The sequence below is a fragment of the Dermacentor albipictus genome, chromosome 10, assembly GCF_038994185.2.
Source record: "Dermacentor albipictus isolate Rhodes 1998 colony chromosome 10, USDA_Dalb.pri_finalv2, whole genome shotgun sequence".
NCBI lineage: Eukaryota > Metazoa > Arthropoda > Arachnida > Ixodida > Ixodidae > Dermacentor > Dermacentor albipictus.
Genome location: NC_091830.1, coordinates 98842372 through 98861064, shown reverse-complemented (window position 1 = coordinate 98861064; position 18693 = coordinate 98842372).

Here is an 18693-nt window from a genome sequence, read left to right as displayed (position 1 = left end):
TTACAAAAAATCCTTTTTGGAACCCGTCGTCGCGTTTACCTCTGCCCCTTCAAGCAAGAAAAATATCCAGGACTGAAGTTTCCACCTTGTTTGTTGGGCTGAGCTTGCGCTGGCGCTATAGAATTACCATGTGGCGGGTGTACCGCCCCAGTAAACTTTATTTCTTTTGGCCTCCAGTGAGCCATATACGGTGAACTGGATGTGGCAGCGCTTTTGACGCCTTAGTCCGGTCACGCACTCTAATAAAATGCCATAAAAAAATGTTTTTTTGGAACCCGTCCTCGCCTTCACTTCAGCCCCTTCATACAATAAAAATATCCAGCACTGAAGTTTCCGCCCTGTTTGTTGGGCTGAGCTTGCGCTGGGGCTATTGAATTACCATGTGGCGGGTGTACCGCCCCTTTTCGAAGTCTGCTCCCTCAAATGAAATAAAAGAAAATAAATGAAAGGAGGGAAAAGCCCGTTCCTACTAACGCAATAACAGGCTTAAACCAACCAAAAATAAATGAAGAGGCGCAATAGCCCAAAGCGGAAATTTGGATAGAAAAGCCAATTGGAAAAAGAAAGGGAGGGCACGGTAACAGCTAGTATCCCAAGGCGAGGTCAGCGAGGGCACAAGGGCCTCGCGTAGAGTGTTTATTGATGTCTCCAGAGAAAGATAATGATGATGATCGGCATGCTGAGTGCCCCTGAAAGTAAAAGTGAAGATGACAGGGATGATGAAGACCCCGGTCAAGTTCCTTGGTCAGCCGGGGAGCACCAGAGCCGGTACGTGAAAAGCTGAAAGAGACTTAAGAACATTGATTAGAAGTGGTGACAGTGACTGCCCGGGCAGCACAAGTCCCCGGGCAGCCATCGTCACCAAACCCCAATGAGCAAGCGCTTAGGGCTACTTAAGCCTCCATCCGAGACATTGACGTACCTGTACCAGGAGATGTACATATAAGGTACATTAGAAAGAAGGAAAAGGATAAGTAGCAGGGAACAAACACGAAGGCGGCGTGCAGAGGCCTGCGCCAGCGCCTAAGTACAGCCGCTGCTAAATTGAGGAATAGGGGGAGCAGGACAAAAGAAAGAAAAGGAAAAGAAATAAAGGAGTGGAGTTTGAAAAGGACGTGCACGGAAGGGGTAACAGGTTTGGATTCCCTGCGCGCACCCATGTCCGCACCGCGCTGGCAGGAGGACCACCGCCAGAACCGCGGCAGCGGGACGCCAGGAAACAGAACCCAGAGCACTGCGGAAGAACCAATGGACACCGCCAAGTCACCGAGACCATCCGGGTTCAGGCCACAACATGGAGAGCAGGACACAAGTTAGTAGTAGAGCCTGGAAAGTGCATGGCGCCCGGACAACCGCGCGGAGGCAGAGCCTCCGATGCGTCGAATCCTAGAGGGGGAAGTATCTACCGCATGCAGCCGGTGCCCGCGGAAGCGCCGCCAACGGCCGCACAAACCAGGGCAGGCAAGAAGGGCTGTGAATGCAGTGGATCAAAAGTGCGAGCAGTAGCCTGCTGAGCACTACCCGGCAGCCACAGTATGGACGAGAAGCGTCAATCGCAAACCAAACCGAGAACACCGGGGTCCTAGTAGCTGGACATGTTGAGCCAGCCACGGCTCCAATGCCGGTCGTGCTCGTACGTTGAGCGAAGTGACCATTCGGTGAAGCTCCGTATAGGAGCTCAGTGCATGGGCGTGGGGTCAGCCACGAACCCCCAACCGACGCTGCATAGGTAATACCATCAGAAAGGGTCCGGAGAATAGAGAGTGCCGGGGTCCAAGTCGCTGGATATAAGGGGCCAGCCACAGCGCCCACACCGGCCACTCCGCAGCAATCGGCTGTCCCAGTCGCTGGAACGCCCAGCGTTGCAACAAGGTTTGCCGTAACAGAGAGTGCATGGCCACGCCACTGTGCCAAATGCGTTCACCATGCATCGACAGGAGGCACGTGCCGTGGGCAGTCCGGCACCGCCAAGCTCATCAAGCGTTCGATTCGGGTAAGAATGGCGCGATTGCGGGCGCTTTGAAGCAGCAGCGGGTAATCCGCAACCCGAATGGTCTCGCGTGAGGCAACGTCCAGGTGGCCCGACAGCTCCCTCGTCAACGTACAATCAGTGAGGTAATGCTGAAATGTTTCGGCCAGCACGCCACACGGACAGAGCGCAGTGCGTGGAAAGGCCAAACCTGTGCAAATAATAGGGGAAGCGACCGTGGTCCGTTAGAATATGAACTAAAGAGCGGGAAGGCGGGAAGAACGCAGGGATCTGCACGACGCTGGGCACCCAGTGCATTAGAGCTGTAGCGCCATGGGCACACCGCCACCTGAGGCCCCACTCACGGTGCATCTGAGCGTAGAATTGGGTTTTAATGGCTCGGATGGGGGTGCGCAGTACGCGCGGGAGGCCATAACGTGCAGCACTAGCGGCAGCGTCATCTGCCAGCTCGTTTCCCAGAATGTTACGGTGCCCTGGCACATGATGCAGAGCAATGGAAAAGCGAGCTGAAAGACTCCGGAGGGCACGCTTAAGCTGCACGACCCGCATGTCAGTAGAAGTGAAGGCAGAAATGGCCGACAAAAGGGAGAGACAATCGAAATATACATTGACTGCGGTAAACGATGTCGGCATGAACAGTAAGTAATGGAATGCCTCTTGCAATGCAACCGCTTCTGCGCAGTAAGCACTACTCGTTCCCCGTATGCTAAATTTCCCTATGTGAAGAACGCGCTGGTGAGGGCTCATCACTACATACGCGGCTCCCGCAGAGATCTGCGTAAAGGAGCCATCCGTGTAGACGTGCAATGCAGGGCTAAGGGACTTACTGAAGGCTTGGCGGGGTGTGAGCCGGCTAAACGGAAACCTGAATTGATCGGCCGGGTGATCGGTCCACCGATCATAGCCGTATGCGATGTTTTCCGGGTGAAAATACAAAGGTCCGAAACACATCGGCTGTCGTAATGTAAATAATCGAAACTCGGCCAGGGTTCTGTCCAATTCTAGTGTTAAAGGCGGAGCCCGGGCAAGGATCTGCAGTGCCGCCGTTCGCGTAGTACGATACGCTCCCGTGAGAGCAAGCAGCGGAACCCGGTGTAATGATTCCACCTTGTCCCGGAGCTGGCTATCGGGGCAGTCCGACCACCAGACCGGAGCAGCATACGTGATGATGGGTAAAATGACCTGGCGATACAGCTTCTGGAGAGTCCCCGGTCGAAGGGAATAATGAAGGCAAAGATAAGCTAAAATTTTGTGAGTGGTTCGCTCCAATATTTGCCTGACGTAGTCCGCGTGCGGTTGAAAACCTAATCTCGAATCAAATACTACCCCAAGAATTTTCAAGCTGTCCTTCTTTCGGAGGCGTCCCCCACCCATACACACTTTGAGCCCCTGCCCCGCCACCGAAGCTGTGCCGTGAGGGAACGCCACAAAAAAGGATTTGTCCACATTAATGGCGACCCTGACGTCTTGAGACCAAGCGTGCACGCGGTCCAAAATCCGGGCCGCCTTTCGTTCAATGTCTGCTCGGTTCACGCAAGGTACGCCGATGACGGTATCGTCAGCGTACGCCTGAGCGAACGCATCCCCTGGGAGATCCAACTCCAGGAGCCCCGCGGACCACCACATTCTACAAAAGCGGACTGATGGGGGACCCCTGGGGACTCCCCAATGTAGATGTTGCAGACACTTCTCCCGAATGGGAACGGTACACAATCGTGCGATCAGTTAAAAAGGATCGAAGTAGGTTAAATAAGTTACGAGGGCAACCGTTGTGCTGCATGTATGCGAGTACTTGCGGGTGCCAGACGGAATCGAAGGCACATTTAAAATCAATGGCGATCAGAATTGCTGCTTTTTTGACTGTTTCAGGACTTGGAGTCGGCGGCGCAGTTCGTACAAGGCCATGACGGCACTCCTTCCATGAGTAAAACCGAATTGATTTGCGTGGATGAGGTGAAAGGAATGAAGAAAGTAATAAAAGCGGGAATTTAATAATCTTTCAAGAATTTTGCCAAATAATGAATTCATGACAATAAGCCTGTAGGAGCCCGGAGAATCCGGAGGGCGCCCGGGTTTAGGGATGGAAACCTCCCTGCCCTTCTTCCACTGCTCCGGAAAATGCCCCAATTTTAATGCCGAATTGAAAATAAATAGAAAGAAACCCGGGTGATAGTGAAAAATTAATTTGAGAATGGGAAGGGTAATGCCGTCAAGGCCCGGGGCCGAGCCGGTCCGACCAATGTGCAGGGCATGTTCTACCTCAGACAGGGTGAACAGTTTGACATCCCTTCTTGCGACAGCCGGGGCACCTGCAATCGCGCGTAATTCCCTGTGCAGAGCAGTGTCGTGCGCCGAATCATCACGGGCAACTTGCGTTCGGAGCAGTAACGCTGCGGAATCCAGGCCGTCTGTGGTCATGGTACCCGCCGGCGAGCGTAGGGGCGGCAACACGATGGGGTGGCGGAGTTTTTCGAATGCCGACTTGAACGCTACGCCGAACATGTTTTTTCGCGAACTTTCTGTACAGAAGTTCTTGAGCGCCTGAGATTTGGCTACCTCAATTAATCTTCTGTAGGAGACTCCCGCACGGACGAACGCTAAACGGAATGCACTGCGGAGGGACGGGTCGCGAGTCTTTTGATAACGTCTGCGCAATGCGCGAACACGGTTGCGTTCGACAGTCAATTCCGGCGACCACCAAGCGTTCGCTTTGTGTGGCCCCCGTTTCGGCACCTGCAAGTTTCTCTCGTAATGGCGGTCGTACAATAGGTAGAACTTCTGAATGATACGGTCGAGGGCCTGGCCAGTATACACCGTGAGCTGCTGCACCGTCGCGAACCAGGGCTCGTTGACAAGCCAACGGGTGAGACGTAAGCGGCCCGCAACGTGAGCTTTTTCCTGAGCAGGAGCGGCGTTCCCTCTAACGACAATACGATGTGGCGGTGCTCTGAAAGTGTCTCCTCCTCCGACACCCGCCACATGTACCCTTTGTTGGCCAGATTTGCACTGGCCAGGGTGATGTCTATCCAGCTCTCTGTATAATGGTTTTCGTACGTCGCGGCCGACTCGGGATCGTTTAAGATATGCAGATCATGAGCGCAGATCAGCTGCATTACCGCGGCACCCCGGCCATCACAGCCGCCACGACCCCAGTTAACATGTTTAGCGTTAAAGTCACCTGCTATTATGACGTTGTCTTCCTGGGTGCGTGTTAGACAATCAGACACGGTATCCAGGAATGGGGCTATGTCCACATGCGGCGGCGCGTACAGTCCGAGCAGGAGAAATGTGATATGGGGCGTTGACAATTTCACCGCAACGACGTTGGCGCTGGTCAAGACGGGAAAACAGTCGAAACCCGACCCGTCCCCGAAAATAACTACGCGGGGACTGTCGGACAAGGCAAAGCGATGGTAATGCTCCGGAATATCCGGAATCGCACCCGCCCTGATGTAGGGATCACAAACGACGGCAAATGTGATGCCTTGCGTCTGCATAGCTCGGACCAGCACCATCGTCGCCACCTTTGCATGGTCCAAATTAGCCTGAATGAATTTCAGACTATTGCTTGTGATCATTTAAATGTCGTACTGAAATGTGATTGTTGACAGTATGGGTAATAATTCCAATTCCCCTACCAATGGCGTGCTCCCACGCGCCCCCGCACCCACTAATCGATGCCCCGCCGCATGCGACCGCGCCGTCTGCGCGCACCCCACCACTGGACCCGACTCCTGTGCAGAGGGTCCGCAGCGCCCCAACCCCAAGAGGGGAACGCTGCGGGCCCCACTCCACTTAAGTGCCATAGTTAGTACGGGCTTGCAATCTTGCGACCCGCTCAACCCGTGTCGGGCAACGAATATCGCCTGTCGGGTGTCCCGCAGAGTCCCCCCCGCCGCCCTGCACGCCGCACAGGCCACCGCCGCATCCCCCATCCGCACAGTACAATTTTCTGCCAGGTGATTACAGGCACACTTCGTACATGTCGCCCTAGACGTGTCGTCTTTGACGGGGCAGAAGCGGCGCGTGTGCCCATACGACGCGCAGAACGTGCACAACGAGACATAAAGATCTTCAACTGCAGGCGCTGCGGTCCACCCGACACAAATTCTGTCTTTTTACATGAGTTTCCGAAAATCTGCCGGGTTGACCTCAACGATGTGTGTCATATTACCGCCACGTTCCTGAAACGAGACTAAAACTTTGCTTGCGGCAGTGTCCAAATCAAACCCGGGATTCCGGGCGTTAATAGCTTCAGTGAGGTTCGTGGAGGAAACCTCAGGGTCGACGCCAGTGAGCTTAACATGTAGTTTTCGTTTCTCCGGGATACGCATGGTCATAGCCGTACGCGTGATCGGGCTTCCATTAACTGCCGTTTGTAAACGAGCAAGAGCAGTAATCTCTTTAGCGATAACCGTAACTCCGAGACGAGTCTCGCGCAGAGTTAATTCCCCTAGTCCCGCACTACGAGGGTCTATACTTGCCTTGAGCAGTCGCATGACATCCTTAGCTGGAGAATTGGTGGGACTTACCGGAGTCAAAAATGCCACGTGGCCCTGCACCCATTGCCGTGAGGTCGTCATGCTTGACGTAGTCCCGTGACCATCAGACGCCCCCGAGGCATGCCCGGGCCCCGGCGCCCCCGCCGACGAGGCCGGGCAATCGACTCGGCCGGCCACCGCTGCGGCGTACGAGCGGCCGGGCCCCGGCATACTCGCAACGGCAGCCTGGATCCGGGATTCCATGGCCTCCTGCCTGGCCTGGGCGAGCTGCCGGCGAAGTTCTTGCATCTCGCCATCTCTCCGTGCCGCCGCCGCCTGAAAATCTGCACAGTTCTTGACAATGGCATTTAACTCCGTAATGATCTGAGCCCGAACCAAATTAGTAATTTTGGTCTTGTCGTCGAAAAGGATTTCTGCAACACGCCTCTGATGCGAGGCAATCTCATCCCACTTCTCTGTGAACCTGAAATCTGCAGCCGGGTTGATCGGGTTTGCTGTTAAATTAGCTGGAATCGGAGCCCCGGTAGTGTGTTCGTTTCCTAAGTCGACGCCTGCCGGCGCGCCCCTCGGTACTGCGACACCCTGCCCGACCATATTTATCAGCTCATCACCGTCTTGCGAGAAGATACTCGTACCCGAGCCCGGCGAGCTACCAACACTCTGTGGCCTGTGACCCTGGGGCGATCCCCCGCGCGTCTGCTTCAGCCGCGACAAGGGCTCATACCCGCCTGGGGGCAGCCATATTGGCTTCCCCGCCTACGGCCGGGGAATGCGGGCGAAAAATAAAGGCAAAGGGACGATTTAATCCCGTTCCCGCGCGTCGACTGGGGTCCCTGGGCGTTCCGACACAATCCACGATAAGCGAATAAGCCGTAGGACGAAAAGTACTCACGGTATTGCCGAAAACTCGGAGCCCGAAGCGGCCAGCAAGGCAGGCAGTTGCACGAGCGCACGTGTAAAGAAATAAACTTTACTGGTGTACCGCCCCAGCAAAGTTTATTTCTTTTGGCCTCTAGTGAGCTATATACGGTGAACTGGACGTGGCAGCGCTTTTGACGCCTTAGTCCAGTCACGCACTCTAATAAAACGCCATACAAAAATCCTTTTTGGAACCCGTCGTCGCGTCTACCTCAGCCCCTTCATACAATAAAAATATCCAGCACTGAAGTGTCCGCCTTGTTTCTTGGGCTGAGCTTGCACTGGGGCTATTGAATTACCATGTGGCGGCTGTACCGCCCAAACAAACTTTATTTCTGTTGACCTCTAGTGAGCCATATACGGTGAACTGGACGTGGCAGCGCTTTTAACGCCTTAGTCCGGTCACGCACTCTAGTAAAACGCCATACAAAAATCCTTTTGGGGCCCCGTCGTCGCGTTTACCTCAGCCCCTACATACAACAAAAATATCCAACACTGAAGTTTCCGCCTTGTTTGTTGGGCTGACCTTGCGCTGGGGCTACTGAATTACCATGTGGCGGGTGTACCGCCCCGGATTTCATCTGTTCCCCGAAGAGAAAAACAAACTAAAGAAAAGTGGGGAGACCCGTACCTACTAGGAGCAATAACGGGTTTAAAGCCAATTAAAAATAAAAAATGAGGGGTGGTAACCCAAGATACGGATTTGGAGGTAAAAGCCAATTGGAAAAATAAATGGTGGGCACGGCAACTGCAGACGCCCTAAGACTCCTTCAGCGAGGACAGAAAACCCCGCATAAAGAGTTTATTCAAGAAATGTGTAGATGGTGACTAGGATGAGGAGAAACAGAGACCAAGTGCCCGATGTGGTGGAAGCTTGGTTCGGCTGGGGACTTCCGAATGCAGCAAAGGCGAGATGCCCGGGCTGTGGAAAACACTGCAAACTTGAAAACGAGTGAGTCAAAGGTAATTCTACTGGTCCAACAAGTATGGACCAGCAGAACAGGCGATAGACAAGCAAAGTAAGGAGCAATGATGATACAAGGCATAGTAATGTGAAATTGAATATGATTGCAAGAGATTATACCCAATATGAAAGAAGAACAATGGTGCCTGTGGAATGGGCCACTTGATTATAGGTGTCCCTTTCGGTGCGGATGGCTGCCCCTCAAATCCACACAAATACCGTCTAGAAAGCAGGGTGCGAGTTACTGTACAGAGTTTGTGCCGTTTCTGGTTTATTTGCCGAGGGAATGTGAGGTGCGGATTAGTCTAGCCAATAGACAGCGAGCTAGGTACCTGCTGTAAGCCCCAGCCATGTATTTGCCAGGAGAAGAGCAGCTGCCCCTCCCATCCATAGCCTACTAAAGGGAGGCAGAAAGCCGCGGCATCCAACCGTTGTTTTACAATAGAATTAAAATAAAGAACAAAAACAAAAGAGGAATGGAAAGATGCACGGAACCTCTAGGGTGACACACGGTTAAGTGATCGGAAAAGCACGCGTGAAGTACGTGCCTACTGTGGGCTGAGAAGCTAGCCAATACGGATCAAACATTGTATAGAACAATGAAACCATCACGTTGTTGACCGCGAGGGAGGACCGCGAGGCCGCTGCACAGCCCTACGGCACCGCGAATAGTCCGAAGGGCCGCCCCCGCGGGACGCGCACCAAAAAAGCAGGCAGATTAGTACCGGCTGCTGAAGGGAGGAACTGAGGCTAGGCTACGCAAAACGTAGAAGAACGTATATGTTGCGGATTGAAGCGGTTGGCGGTCGCCGTTGTGAGTATGTTTTTCCGGATGCCTTCTTACGACCGCCGTCAAGCGCACAACGAGGACGCGACGGCGCGCCCGCTGCCCGCGCACAGAAATTGATTGGGCTCGACACGCGGTCGAGATGGAAGCAGCTAAGGCCAGTAGGCCCTGCAAATTAAATTTAAGGCGCCTGTCCTGGCGCAGTAGGGGCATGCAGTGCCAGAATGCTTGTATGACGGAGAGCAGGCAGGACCCTTACCTGCGACGCTGCCACCGTAAAGAAACAAAAAGCAGTCGGATCGTTGTTCATCACAAGTGTGGGTGATCCCGGCGAGACAACTGGCCGGGTGCAAGAAGAGTACGGTGTACGCGGAGATGGCCTTCGACGTGGGCAGCCGAGCAGTACCGCCCGCATGCCCCTCCAAGGCGCTGGAGTAAGGCTCCGCCACGACCCCCAGCCGTCCGGGTATACAAGAATGACTGGAAGAGGCTGACCAGAGAATGTGCTGACCCATCCTTTGCCGGAGCAAAGTCGGCGGCCGTCCCAGCCGCTGGATTCAGTGTCACCCACGGCACCGGGCACGCACGTCTGGCCTTGCGTTAACACCCGAGGTTTTACCGGCATACACCGAAGGGAGGCATAGTGGGCCATCCAGAACAGGAGGCCATTACGTGTAGAACGAAGCACTGCAGCCCAACTGCACGGATAACTGAAACGCCTTCGGCGGTATAGGGGAGGGAAAGTAGAAGGATGACAGGATGAGTGTGAGAAGCGTCGGGCAGAGAGCGCGACTTACGACGCATCCACCCGCGGGCTGCCCCGCGGATAATCCGGCAACGAAGCGCAAATAAGGTGGGCCATTCGGGTAAGGATTGCCCGGTTGTGCTTGGGCCCCAAGAGAAGGTGGTACGTGGTCTCGCCAAGACGGCCCACCGGGACGCCTGAGAGCTGCCTCGCGAGTGCGGCCGTAATATGGCATTCAGTCAGATAATGTTCAAAAGAATCGCAGACCAGCCCACAGCTGCACAAATTATGAGGAGCGAGATTGAATCGTTTAAGGTAATATGGAAATCGACCATGGCCAGTAATAATTTGGGCTATGGATTTGTGAGGGGGGAGAAAGGCTGGGATAGATTCGATTGTAGGTATCCACAAGAATGTTGCCATACTGGCATGCTCAGTGGCCCATTCGCGTTGCCAATCACTTTCCATCTGCCTATAGAATTTGGTCCTGATAGAGCGGACAGAGAGAGGAGCACGGCGCGATACGCCGTATCGTGCGGCACTCGCTGCCGCCTCATCAGCCAATTCATTGCCTAGGACGCCTGAATGACCCCGTACGTGGTATAATTTGATATCTGTAAAAGCTGACAATTGACCGAGCACTCTCTTAATGTTAACTACACGGGTATCAACGGACCGCAGTGCCGCGATCGCTGACAACAACGAGAGGCAATCAGCATACATCTGAACAGGCCGCTTAGGTCTCAAAACTGTCACATGATTTGGTGCCTCGAGGAACGCAATGTCCTCCGCGCAGTACGCGCCACCAGCTTGTTCCAGTTTATATTTACCGATTTTCAGAAGTCTCAGAATACGAGCCGTCGGTATACGAGCCCCAGTAAACTTTTCTTTTGTCTCTAGTGAGCCATATACGGTGAACTGGACGTGGCAGCGCATTTGACGCCTTAGTCCGGTCACGCACTCTAATAAAACGCCATACAAAAATCCTTTTTGGAACCCGTCCTCGCGTTTACCTCAGCCCATCATTCAATAAAAATATCCAGCACTAAATTTTCCGCCTTGTTTGATGGCCTGAGCTTGCGCTGGGGCTACTGAATTACCATGTGGTGGGTGTACCGCCCAAATAAACGTTATTTCTGTTGGCCTCTAGTGAGCCATATACAGTGAACTGGACGCAACAGCGCTCCTGACACTTTCGTACGGTCACGCACTATAATAAAACGCCATACAACAATCCTTTTTCGAATCCGTCAAAGAGTGGGGAGAACCTGTCCCTGCAAAAATGCATACCAGGTTTAAAGCCAATTAAAAATAAATAAAAAGGGGTTTTGAATTATTACACAAAGCGCATGTTTTTGAAGAGAAAAGCCAATTGGAAAAATAAAATTGTGGGCTAACGGTAACGCGTATGTGTCCTGAGGTGTCTCAGCGAGGGCAGAAGCTCCCGCGCCGGGCATTTAATGAACGTGTATGATGAGTCTGAGCAGTGCCTCCTCTATTTTTCTGTGCCTGGGAAATGGAGCGGAGAACCAAGGGAACCGGCCGTCGGCTCTAGTACGGCTTTTCGCCGCCACGCGCCGCCGCCGGAGTAGGATCATTAGGGTGCCTCGATGCGTGCGCGCCCTCTCTAGGGTGAGGTCACCCTTTGGGAGGGCGAGTGCCGCCTCGTCTGCCGGGACAGTCCACCTGCGGCCATGTTCATGCCCTTTCTCGCTGCGGCGCGGCGGCCGTAACACGTGCGTTCGCTCTGTCGCCTTTTCTCTTGGTGCTGACCGGTGGCGCACATCGAAAAATGCCGGGTTGTTGTGTGCCGCAGTGCACCAACCACTCCAGAAAGGGGTGGAGAATGTTTCAGTTCCCGAGGGACCCCAAGAGAAGGCTGCTTTGGACAGTAAAGACCAAGCGCGACAAGTGGCAACCGACAAACACATCGTGCATCTGCAGCGTGAGGAAAACTTTCCTTCGTATGCCAAAGGATTCGCATGTGCGTGCCGTTGAGGTACGCGGTTTATTTTTATTGAGAGAACGTGTGGAAGGTCTGAACAGGGACATGTAAATATGATCGCTCTGAAATTAAGTGCCGCTGAGGATTAGCAACTTCGTGCACAGGGATTGTTTGGCAAATGTTGGGAGCAAATTAGATTGCTCACAGAACGAGTATCGCTGCCCGGAAAGTTCCGCACCTTTTAAGAAAACAAAAATGCCCGCGTTCTCTTGACGAGAGCGACTCAAAAAAGAAAAAAAAGGAGGCGTTGTTCGAGTATTTTCCTTCGAATGAGACTTTCTCGCTGAAAAAAAGCTTGAGGCCTTTTTTGGTGCGCCTGCTCTTCTGACTCACTGACTGCATTTTAACTTGAAACAATGAACATGAAATCTCTTCACAATGGCGCACACAATTCCCCTTCATAGTAAAATAAAGGAAAAGTGCAGTCTATTTCGATTATGTGGGCTCCTAAGCAGTCATTATGTTGTGTAAAGGCGAGAGCGTTACTTGTTGCTGAGTGTAGGGCTGCGGCGAAATGCTACTGCAATGTGTAGTGCGGCTATGTAATTTTTGCGAGGCTCCGAAAGTTGCTTATTATGAGGTCGCGACAAAACGAGACGACAAATCGGTCATATTGCGATCTCTCAGCTGGGTTTTATTTGCGGAGTTCTCACCATGCCCTGCCGCCTATGGCCACGCTTTGCTGTCTCGAGTGGTGATGTGGACGCGAGTGATTGAACCTCAGACGGTGAAGACGACATAGCACCGCAACCTCGCTCTCCGAAAACTGAAGGCCAGCTGATGTTGACCGCGGGATTTTCCTTTAATGCACTCGGTAGCTGCAGAAATATTCCGCTGTCTGCTCGCTCCTTCCTTCCCAAGAAAGCTATGCTCGATCCCAAGAAAGCTATGCACCAACTCGCCCAGCAAGAAGTTCTTCTACATTCCTTCACCACGCCGACAGGTTTAAACTTGTGCATTGTCACCCCCGCGGTGACAATACACCCGTCATAACCCCCCGCCCCCCGGGTTAAATAGGGGGGGGGGGGAGGTGCTGCTGCCACGGCAACGGCGGGCTTTTCGCACAACGAGCCAACGAATGCGAGAGCTGCCCTCGCATTAAAACGTTTAGCGACAGCCGTAACAGTGTACCGACTGCAGCTCACATCACTGATGCCACCTAATTGATTTCATTGCTCGGTATAAGATGCGCGGAAAGCCGCTTATAGTACACATAGCATAATTGTGCTCATGTGCTTGTTACAAATAAAATTAGTGGTACTGTCCTAAAATTTTATAACAGCTGAGAAAAAGTGAATTTGTTCGATTAGTAATGCATGCGAAAATAAAGCTTCACTTTTTCAGTGCATTCTGCATAGGCTTTTCTTGGTACCTGCTATCACTTATTTCGCACCCTGTCCTTGAGCACATGCACCCCCTCGTCTCTATGACCTGCATTGTTTGCTGCGAGCACATATTTATGATGACTGGAATTTTTGTTCGCACGTTGCTATATTAATTATCCATACTTGGGGTCTCTAAATAAAATCTCGCTCTGGGTGCTCTACGGATGCTCTCCGTCAAGCAAGTGTAAAACAAAGTTTCATTTATGACACACCTGGTTATACTACACAGTTTTGGACATACCAGTTATATGATATACTTGGTTTTTTGTCTATATCATCTACAGTGAAACAAAAATGCTAATGTGCCTCAACCTTACACATTCATTTGCAGGCTCACTTTGAACCAAGCAGCTTTGAACAGCATCGCTCAGATGGATGGAAAAAGCTGAAGCCGAATGCAGTTCCATCTCTTTTTTCATTCAAACGTAAGTTGTTATTTCTAAAGTCCGGATAAGTATTATATAGCTATTGTTACCTGCATTGCTTACAAGCCGTCTCGGGAACATGCTTGTGGATAGCATTAAATAAAAAAAACATTTTTAACCTTCTGGAAATGTCGGGTTCGTGCACGTTAGCGTACAACATTAACATGCTTGCTCCAGTTTATGTGCGTTCTCAAGAGTACACTGTAGAAAAGATGTGATCCTTGGTCCCATCTTGCTTGTTGTAGAAAAGAATGTACTAGCTCGCCAGGTCGAATAAACCGATCTTAAAGTGCATATTTTTTTATGTTGCAGCTTTACCTAAGGAGCGAAAAGCACCGAAGGAGAGAGCGGCTTCAGAGATCTCGCTCTCAAATGGTAAATCAGATGCGACCCCCGTGGAAGCAAGCAGCTCGTCATGTGAAGGAATAACGCTCTCTGAGACCACGGAGCAGCCTCAATTCAGACCTCCGCTTCAGAAAGATACATCCGAAATGGACTCGTTCCAGGTCAGCAATGTCATTGCTGAGTATCCACAGCAGGTTCAGGATGCAGACAGGAGAGAGCAAGCCGGCGAACCTAGTGGGACCCAGACTGCTTCCTCGTATTCTGCAGAGCTGAAGAAGCAGCTAGCGGACATCACGAGGAAATACACAGACCTTCAGGACCATCATGCTGCCGCCAGAAACAGTATTAAGGGCCTCAAAAATCAAGTTCAGAGGCTTGAAAGCGAAATCAGGAATTTTTCAAAAAATGTCAAGTTCCTGAATGAAGATCAGCTCCGTGCTCTGTCTAGGAGCAACAACCGGGGCAATTCCTGGACGCCTGAAACAGTCAAGCAAGGCCTTCAAATTAAGTTCGCTTGCGGTACAACCGGATATGAAACGCTCAGAAAGCTGGGATATCCCCTTCCCTCAAACAGGACACTGACTCGCAGGCTCGAAGGTTTGAAGTTCCTTCCTGGGATACTTCACGAGGTGATTGACGTCATGCGGTGCAAGGCAATGGCCATGGAGGAGGTGGAGAAAGATTGCATCCTTTTTTTGGATGAAATGGAGATTTCAAGTGGATATGAGTTGGACCGTGCTGAAGATGCGCTCCTTGGAGCAAAGACGCTACCGCCAAAGCCTGACGAGCCTGCCAATCACGCGTTAGTGTTCATGCTAGGCGGTTTAAATCAGAGGTGGAAACAAGTGATCGCTTATGAATTCACCGGACATCACGTAGAGGGCTCTGTGCTCAAGCACTATGTCCTTGAGCTTGTTCAGTTATGCAGCCAGGTGTCCCTCAGAGTTCGTGTTGTGACATCTGATATGGGTGCGTCAAATCGAGCGATGTGGCGAGACTTTGGCTTTTCAAGCCACAGGAACTCCTCAACTGTGTGCTCTATACCACACCCATGTTTGGATGGAAAGCAACTGTTTTTCATGGCTGACCCTGCACACGTTCTCAAAAATCTCAGAGGACAGTTACTAAGTTCATCAGTTTTTACGTTGAGTGACGCCACTGTAAAGGAGAACAACCTGCCATCATCGGAGGTCAAACTCGAGCATGTTCAGGCTGTGCTCGACTATGACGCAGAGCACTAGCTCAAGGTAGCGCCCAACCTATGCGAGGTACACACTAGCAGTGGCCATTTCACGAAAATGAAAGTTGGTGTTGCCGTTCAGTTTTTCCGCGAAGCACCAGCTGCTATTCGGTTTTTAATAAGAGCATCTGTAATTGAAGAAGAAGCTGAAACCACTGCATGGTTTTTGGAGCTCATTTTCAAATGGTATTCTCTAATGTCGTCTCGCAACCCAACAATGGCCTTAAGTCGCAGGAGTATGGCCAAGTATTATGCCGCCCTAGGCACGTTGCACACGGCAATGGAGACCATTAGAAGTACGAAAATGGGGTCCACATCACTTTGGAAACCATGCCAAGCTGGCCTTCTCATTGCAACAACCGTTGTCATCCACCTCCAAGAAGTGTTGCTGGGAAATGAGGGGTACGATTTTTTTCTTACCAGCAGACTCTTACAGGATTGTCTGGAGAACCTCTTTTCGGTGGTTCGACTAAGAAAACCTGTGCCCAGTGCGTATGATATGAAATGCGCTCTGAGGCTTGTGAGCGTGAGCCAGTTTTTATTTACCCCACGGACGACGAGCTACGATCTCGATGACCGCGAATATCTGGTAGACCTTCTCTCCCAGGCAAAGAAAGAAAGGACAGAAGTGAAAGCTGATGAGATAAACGACTCAGAAATTCTGTTCATCGAAGAACTGTCCACAACAGAGTGCAGCATTCTACACTACATAGGAGGCTTCATTTTGAAAGGAATCTTGCCGTCTGTCAGCTGCCAGCAATGCAAGGATGCCCTACTGGGATGTGCTAGTGACGAACATGCCTCTCTGACTGCTCTGAAGGAATATGTGTCATAAGGTGACAACCTAATTTATCCCAGTGATGATGTGATGCACATGCTCAAAATCTACGAGGAGCACTTTGTAGGGATAAACTCATGGTGCACAGGCAAACTAGTGACAATGAAGTCAACTGTCCGCTCACTTACAGCATACCTAGGAAAGGTCTGCTGCAAGCAAGCATACCGACCGCGCTTGAAGCTGTGCGCAAGCCATGATGAAGAAATACGGAAAACGCTGACCGACAGGTACGCAAGATTGAGACTGCGCATCTTCCTCCGACACCTTCAGAAAGCTCGTCTCAATGGTCACGCAAGCAAGACGTGTGCGGGAGTTAATTTAACCTAAGCGTCTATCCACGCTGAAGTACACTCATGCTGCTAGCATTAGCAGAGTTCCTATTTTTACATCTAATAAGTGTCCTAAATAGCACTGACTCCAGGTTCTGAAGACAAGGATAATCTGTGCAAACATGCCTTCAAAGTACCCTGAAATATTTTTTTGATTTTGATTTTTGATTTTTTGATTGTTTGTTTTCAACTAACCTCTGATCGCGGCAATAGATTGTTATTTTGTCTTTAAAACACTTGTCTTAAGTGCACGTTGAATATACTAATGCAGTCGACTCTCATTAGTTTGACCTATTAATGACCTCGAAATTTCGATTCCATTCGAGTATAAACGGATGTATTTTCACTGCGACTAATAACTTTCCTCATCATTTGGCCAATATACAGTGGTCCCGCCAAGTTCGAATGACCGACTACACGCGTATAAAAATGCCTGGAGACATTTGGGGTTTTCAGTTCACAATGAATGCATGCGCGGCTCAGGTACTGCGATATTCGGTTCGTGTACGTGTGGCGAATGCGCTGGCTTTTATTTCTTAGGACAAGGTACGTAAAGCACATTAATCTTTTTCTTCTACAAAAAAAACCGTCATTCTAGGTTGACAATAAATGTGAATAAGGCAACTGGAGCGTTCTTAATTAGTTACACAATAGAGTAATTGAATGCAATCTACCTGCTTATGATATTGCTGTTGTTAATTTATTTTAATCCTGCAGTTAGGTTCCTAGTGCGCTCTATGAACTCTTTCCAATCTAGCACCCGAGTCGCCGTGTGCTAGGAGAAACGACCGTCCAAATCTTAAAATATTTGGACAGTTGCCCCTTACAAGCCTGTTCTGTTGACACTTCATTAGAAAAGGCGTGAAACGCAGTTGTATTGTCCTTTGGTCGCGAAGACAAGCGCGCTTTTGCAGCGGCAAGTTCAAAAAGCCTGTTGGCGCACGCCCCGCGCCTCTGAAGTAGGCATGGCAATGGCGGCCGCCGTAGCAGACGACGCAGTTGTCTTCACCCTCAGCGGAGGGCGCGCGCGCATCGAGGCACCCTAAGGATCATCGTCGCTGATTGAAACGCAGGGCGCGACTGTATACGCAGTTGTTAAATGGTTGAGCTTTCGACTGTATTCGCATTGTTTCAAGTACAAGCAAGACCTTTGTAAACACGAACCCTGAAGCACTTGTCGCTCTGGGCAACCAGCCTATTTTAGAGGCATGTGTCGTTCGCGGCTATTGCTGTTCGATGCGCTTGCGCGTCGTCTGCTGCGCCGATACCAGAGCGCGCACCAGTTGAAATCCAATGCGTGGGAAAATGTTCTGTCGCCGTTATGTTCGCTTATATGAAAGTCGATATTTGAAAGCAGTGCTTGTCACCATATAATGGGAACGCTTGTGCGCTGAAAGAGCCCCTAACGTCAACTCGTGTAGCAGGCTGCACGCAAGCCGGGAGTTCACGCGCTAAATGGCACGTAATGTCGTGAGACTGCTCTACGGCAAGACGTGATGCCACGTTTCCTTCTTAAAGCTTTTGAGAATTACATTTGTTGCCACCGCAAGGAAGCCACAGCTGGCGTCAGAAAATGAGGAGCTGTGCCGTGTCATTTAGGAACTCAAAGCTGTTGAATCGTAACGATGCAAAAACAAACAAAAAGCGCGTTCTGCCGCGCGATTCTGCAACACATGAAGTTCTGCAGAACCTGCATGCAGACATTACTCCGCAAATAGGGAGGTTCATGTCTTCAATATCAATGAGTTGCGAGTCATGGCTCACATTGATTTTACCATTTCAATGGTGGAAATAAAAGCATTTATTGCGGAAGGAAGCTACCACATGTCATTGAAGCGTATGCCACTCTCACAGTTTCGCGTGCTTTCGCGAAAGGGGCTTTCTTACAAAATGTTTAACTGCGTCGTGCCTATCAGTAACATTGAAGGCGTAGTTGCAGAGGAGCGGCCTCAGGAAACGAACCGATATGAGGTTCATGAGCTTAAGCCTGTGCTCGTTGCTGTCATTGCTCTTGCACTTTAGCAACTTTGAAGAACAAAGAGCTGGGACGGCGTACTCCACTAAGGTAGTCAATGGCTTCTGCAAGGTCTGGTGCTCCTACAGTGCACGGTCAGCACAATCTCTTAAACAGTCCAGGACAAAGAGAAGTTGGTCCGACGGGTAGAGCAGCCCACCTCGATCTTGGCTCCGAGTGAGCTGAAAGAGCGGCTGGTTGCTCAC